The sequence below is a fragment of the Notolepis coatsorum genome (genome assembly GCF_963971535.1).
Source record: "Notolepis coatsorum genome assembly, chromosome: 18".
NCBI lineage: Eukaryota > Metazoa > Chordata > Actinopteri > Aulopiformes > Paralepididae > Notolepis > Notolepis coatsorum.
Window position 1 is genome coordinate 50,528,100 of NC_140182.1, and position 6,229 is coordinate 50,534,328.

Consider the following 6,229-nt stretch of genomic DNA (forward strand, 5'->3'; position numbering starts at 1 on the left):
CATGGGAACCTTCAGCCGCTTCCACTTGTCTCTTACCGGGCTATTTCCATACTGGAAAAACCACCTCTGTATCCTCCTCATGAAGAGGAGGCCAAGAGGGACCACAGAGTGAGCAGATGCCATCATACCGAGCAGGCGCATCACAGACAGCGCCATAACCGTCCTAGGACGGAACCTCCCGAGCGCGCCGAGAACATCCACTTGCCGCCGCTCTGAGAGGGATGCCCATATAGATCTTGAGCTTAGAAATAAGCCCAAGTACTCCACCCGTTGACTGGGAAGAGGAGTACTCTACTTCCAGTCTACAGCAAAATCCAGGCTGGTGAGGAATTCCATCACCTGCCTGGTATGAGACCTGGCGATCTTCTCTGACCGGCCGAGGACCAGAACGTCGTCCAGGGTAGAATAAAATTCGTATCCCCCGATGACGCAGAAACCTCAGCGCTGTCTCCACGCACTTGGTGAAGATGCGAGGAGAGTAGCCGAACGGCAGCCTCTGGTACCCGTACGCTAAGCCCTGAAAAGGAAGCGTAGGTATGTCCTAGGAGGGAAGATCGGAATGCGAATACACATCCTACAGGTCTATGGAGGTGAACCAGTCCCCCACCTGACAGCACTTAACAGGTGGGTGACGGTCAACATTCTGAACCTTCCATGGGACAGGTCCAGTATGGGTCTGACACCCCCCCCCCCCCCCGATTTCTCGGGCACCAGAGAATATCGGGAGGAAACGCCGCTCATCGCGTCCTCCCATGGGACCAAGACGACGGCCTGCTTCGCCGCCAGAGAACGAATCTCCTCGGCCAGGGCTGTCACTGCCGCGGACTCTGATAATAGAGTCTGTACCAAACCCAAAAACGGAGGGCGGGGGTGTGCAAACTGTAACACTGTAACCGCCGCCAACTGCCGCTGGTCCGCTAGGAATCGTAGATAGGTGGCCCGGTCCCTCCCGCTGTGCGTTGTCAACCCTGGTCTCGCCAAACGCGCAAGCAGGGTGTCTCGTGGAGCCAGGATATCGCACCCTGACTCTACCAACAAGGCAATCGCACCCAAGGGGGGGACCCCGACAGAAGGCTGTGCTCTCACCTCTGGCTGCGCGGTGTGGGGCAGCATGGAGCCCAGGTCAAATACCGCCTGCCCCTCCGTGGACAGACCAAGGTCCAACCGCGGAGAGGGGAGCCCTGAGGAGGAGACCTCTCCCCTCCTCAAGGGGAGATTGCTCCAACCAAAAATGCCTGTGAACAACCATTGACAGCATCCTAGCCCTCCCTGCGGTTATAGCTTGCGGCTAGGTCAAAAGCTGAATAACCTCAAAACCTCGCGCGATGGTTTTGACTTCGGCTGGCCCTAAGACCCCACCACCCGACACCACTCCCCTCATGGCGTCGGCCGGGCGGGACACCGTTCCACCATGTCAGGGCAAAGGACTGATGCCACCTGCTTCACTAAGCACGGAACACCAGTGGTGGCTGCAGACCAAAGTCTAATATGTAACAACCTCCACTGCAGTGTGCACCCATGAAGGGATAAATGAATGAATGAACTAAAACTCTATTAACATATTGCAGAATGGGCTAGCCCAATACACACAATTGTTAAGGGGATGCAGACCAGAGAAAACGTTAGTCCTGTCCACATCAGGGACCCCCATTTTCAATTCATAGATTCACAAAAAGCACACCTGCCCTGAGCCTCAGCCCATCCACCCAAGCCCCTGTTAAACCCCCAACATTAGACACCGATTGACCGTCAGCATGAATGGTTAAGAGGAGGCAAGACAGTAAAGACAGCCCTCGGCGGGGAACATGGGAACGGCGCCCCAACATTGTAGCATTAGCATTAGCTGCGCGCTAGGATACTTGGAAAACATCCAAAAGAGAGTCATGTTTTCCCAAATATCCCGACCCCCGCGCCAATACATCACTCGGTCGTCTCACGAGACAACGAGCAGTATTACCCATGCTAGTATCAATGCCTGATAGCATAGAGTTCAGAGTTTATACAGTGTGGGGGGGGCTGTCATCGTGTTACAGAGTTCACAGCTGAGGGGAAGAAGCTGTTCCTGAGCCTTCTTGACTTGGATATAGCGCCTCCAGAGGGAATGAGGACAATCAGTCCATGATCGGGATGAAAGTGGGGGTGAGATGTACCATAATGCATCGTTCATGTTACATTAAATACATAATTTGAGCTTTAAACAGTTACTATGTCTAATAGCAAAATTGTGTAATATAGAATTCATATTTCATCTCATTACAAGGTAATTTTACCTGTACCTTGTAAGATGTACATATTTGTGTTATTTTCATATTTCTATGCTGTTATTTTATATTTCATATAATACTAGGCTACACGGTATCCATGGTAACAATCCAGCTATAAAGCCAATCACTGGGGAAACAAGTGAGATCCAGGTGAGTGTGTGACTGTTGAAAACCTGTAGATATTAATGTAAATATTTATATAGAAGGACCATAGATCTGAGAGAGACAGTAACTGCATTGATATCCAGAGTGATTATCTATGTGTCCATCTGTACCAGTAGTGTCTTTGTGTCATTTGCAATAGAAGTATTTGATCTTGTTCAAGGTTAGATCGTTGGCCCTCTAACTTGTCAGCTGTCAGTGCACCAGCATCAAAGGCACAAGGTAGAGACCACTCTGAGCAACAGAACAGAGATGCAACAGGGGTGTTATAAACTGTGCACAGCCTAGTCAATATTGACATCTGTTACACCTCCTACAGTAAAGTGTTACTGACTTACCAATACAGTCTTACAGTCAAAACCAACATATCTTTGTCAGGTGCCACATTCTGTGACTTGTAGATTATACTTTAAAGGCCCAATCCGTGATTTAGGGCAAAAAAAAAGATAGGCCTGATTCTTTCATTGTCAAATTGATTTGAAGAGTTCTCGATATCAGGACTAATATAACAGCTAAATGTGTTGTGTGTTGTGATGTTCTATGATTAAGAACAACTCATAAATGCTAGAAAGCTCTTGTGATCTCTAAATCTAAATATACACAATAGTTGCATAGTAAAAGGGTCACTTCACACAAAAAACAATGCTGATTTATTTTGCACATAATCTCACACACAACCAAAACCTGAAACAGTTTTGCACACATTAATTTAGTTTGACAGTTATTGAGAGTAAATTAGTTTGAATATGGCCACCAGTGATGTCATCGAGGACATTGAATCCTTGTGTTGTGTTAATTACAGCTCCATGAAATCATGAAGATGAAAAAATAGTAATGCTTTGTATTATAGAGACTGCTATGTTATAATGTCATGGAACTGTAATTTACACAACACAAGGATTCAGTGACATCACTGCTGGCCATATTCAAACTGATTTACTCTCAATAACTGTCAAACTAAATAAATGTGTGCAAGACTGTTTTCCATGTGTGTGAGATTATGTGCAAAATCAATCAGCATTTTTTTTGGTGACATTCCCCTTTAACAGGACCGGTTACATTTGGTCAGCTTGCCAAGTTTTCAAACAATTGTTGTTAAATGTTGTTAAATGTGTTCTCTGTACTCACTCATGCATCATTGCTCTTACGACATCAATGGGATCCTTGAAGAAAAAAAGAAAAGATCAATCTTAAGGTAAATTATTCTGCATGCACATTGGCAAACATCCCAGTATGCAAATGCATGTGCTAATTCACAACATGTGATTTCATTGCAACTTCCAAGTAAATGGGATTTTAATTGAAAATGAGATTTTTCCACGGAGTCTCTCACTGGAGACGTGTAGCAGGGGAACGCCGCTGTACTTTTCCTGCACTGTTTTGAGAGAGAAAGGGACACTTTTTCCTTATTTTTTCCTAGAGTCATTTAGAGAAAGATTGTATATACAGTATATATATAAAGATATATATATATATATATACATTTTCTCAACCCACAACCTGCATGATAGTGAAAATGCACTGTGAAATTAACATTGTGACTTCGTCGCCTCGTCCGCATCAAGGGGCGGGCTATTAACATTGGTGTATTTTCATTATGTTAATGGTGTTAACACATGCCCACAGATTGCCACCAGCGGCGCGGTAATTTCCTCCCGGTGATCATAAAATGTCCGAGTGGGTCATTTTGATTATGACACGCTAATTACATATTGTCTCTCCACTATATTCTGCTTTCCCAACTCAGAGCAACCTAGAATCTTTAATGGTGAGCGTTTATGAGTTGGAGGAGAGGGAATGGAGAGGGGTGGGGGTGGGGTGGGTGGGGTGGTCTTTGCCTTACGTTCCTGACGGCGATGTTGCACACATGCTTCAGTGCCTCCCTTTAAACTTCCTAAATTGTGTTTCACAGTGAAGACATGCCCAAGCCTTTAACTGCCTGTATTAGATTAGATACCATTAGATGTAATAGAATATTTTCCCTCTCTGCAATATTTTCATAAGAGTTTGAGGCGTTTGATTAATCTGACCACATTTTATTGCATTAATGATTTCTTTCCCCTTCCGCTCTGCTATAAACACATTGTATGCGGGTGCTAATGCTGTTTTCTCTCTCTCTATCTCTCTCTCTCTCTTTCTCTCTCTCTCTCTCTCTCTCTCTCTCTCTCTCTCTCTCTCTCTCTCTCTCTCTCTCTCTCTCTCTCTCTCTCTCGCTCTCTCTCTCTCTCTCTCTCTCTCTCCTCTTCGCGCTCTCATTCATCCTCCGCCGTTACCGCAATGCATTGTTGATGAGGTGAGTCGGAGTCTTATGTGCTTTCACTCCTAAAGTCATTCCTAATGGAGTGGAAACCTTATATTTTGTTTCCTAATGAAGCACAGGAGTGGCAGACAGCTCCGCTTGGGCTGTCCTATGGCTGCCTGCAGGCTGGGAGTCAGCGCCCTGAGCCAGGCTGCTCTGAGGGAGCCGGCAGGAGGTGGGGTGTTGGCCGGGCCCAGGCCTGGGCCCAGAGGTTGGAGGGGAGGGGGTGAGCGGAGGGCTTACACGTGAACTCTCCTATGGACAGGTTATTTAGCTAACGATAATCACGGTAACGCAATAGGTTGTTTTACCAGGAGGCAAACATTTATCCAAGTGTCGCGGCCAGACGTAGCATCAGTTACCCGCGTGGCTTCGGTCCCTCGAGTACGGCCGCTGGAGCTGAAGACACGTGTGATGCCGCGTTGAAAACCACACGCTTGTTGTCGAGCCAAACTCCATGAGGTTGTGGTGGCCCCATTCACCATTCAAGGCGCCGTTTAAACGGAACCCGGAGTGATAGGTCTGTGCACTGAGTGGTAGGAGAACTATCGGAGCTATTCTGAGCGGAGGTTTCAGAGCAAGGTCACTTTTAAAACAAAATGTCTCCGCCGACACTATCTGGGTCAACGTGGCACACTCTGCTACTTTCCTCCCAAACTTCCTCCCCTTCCGCAGATTATAATTAAACACGCACAATTATCCCAAATTTAATGGGATTTCATAACCGGGCCTTTATTTAAGAGGTAATGAATAATATTTTAATTGCATATGTAACTGTGTGATCGAAATGTGCTTCTCTCATCACGTGTAATTACTATGCCATTCTCCTAGACCTGTCGTGATATTCAGAGAGCATCCGATCGATATATGGAATGTAGTAGAATCTCTTTTGTCTGCGTTTTTCAAATATAACTGTGTGACAGTTACTAATTGTAAAATTATCCAACGGGGAGGGGGGGGGGGGTTGGGGGGGAGCATATGGAGGATGTCCTATTGTTTATTGATGTCTGTAATTAATGATATAATGCTTGCCACTGAAGTAGTTTGACCCCTGAACCCATCATTACTCAGAGTGTAGAGGCATCAATCAAACTGTTATTTTCCCATGTCTATTCCCCCCCCACCCCCCAAGGGACAGATGGGGCACCCACTGTATCCTCATCTGTAGTCAGCTGACCGTGGCCTTGGTAAGGCTGATTTGGAAGTCACAGTCACAGAGTCAGAGAGAGCACAACAGTACAACAAGCTTTCGCTGAACTGCTAAATGATGGTGGGGCCACATCTGACCTGCCTCTCAGTCATACTTTAAAATAAATCATAGTCTTTCTCAGCCGACCTTGTGGTATTTACCGATTAACTTCCTCCCCTCCTGCCAGTTGAACCATGACAACAATATGTATATTTACCCGTCATTTGGGTGTGCTTAGTAGTCTTTGGTGTCTAGTGATGATAGGCTCGCCCCCCCCCCTCCCCCCACTATACCAAAGATGCCATAATGATTACA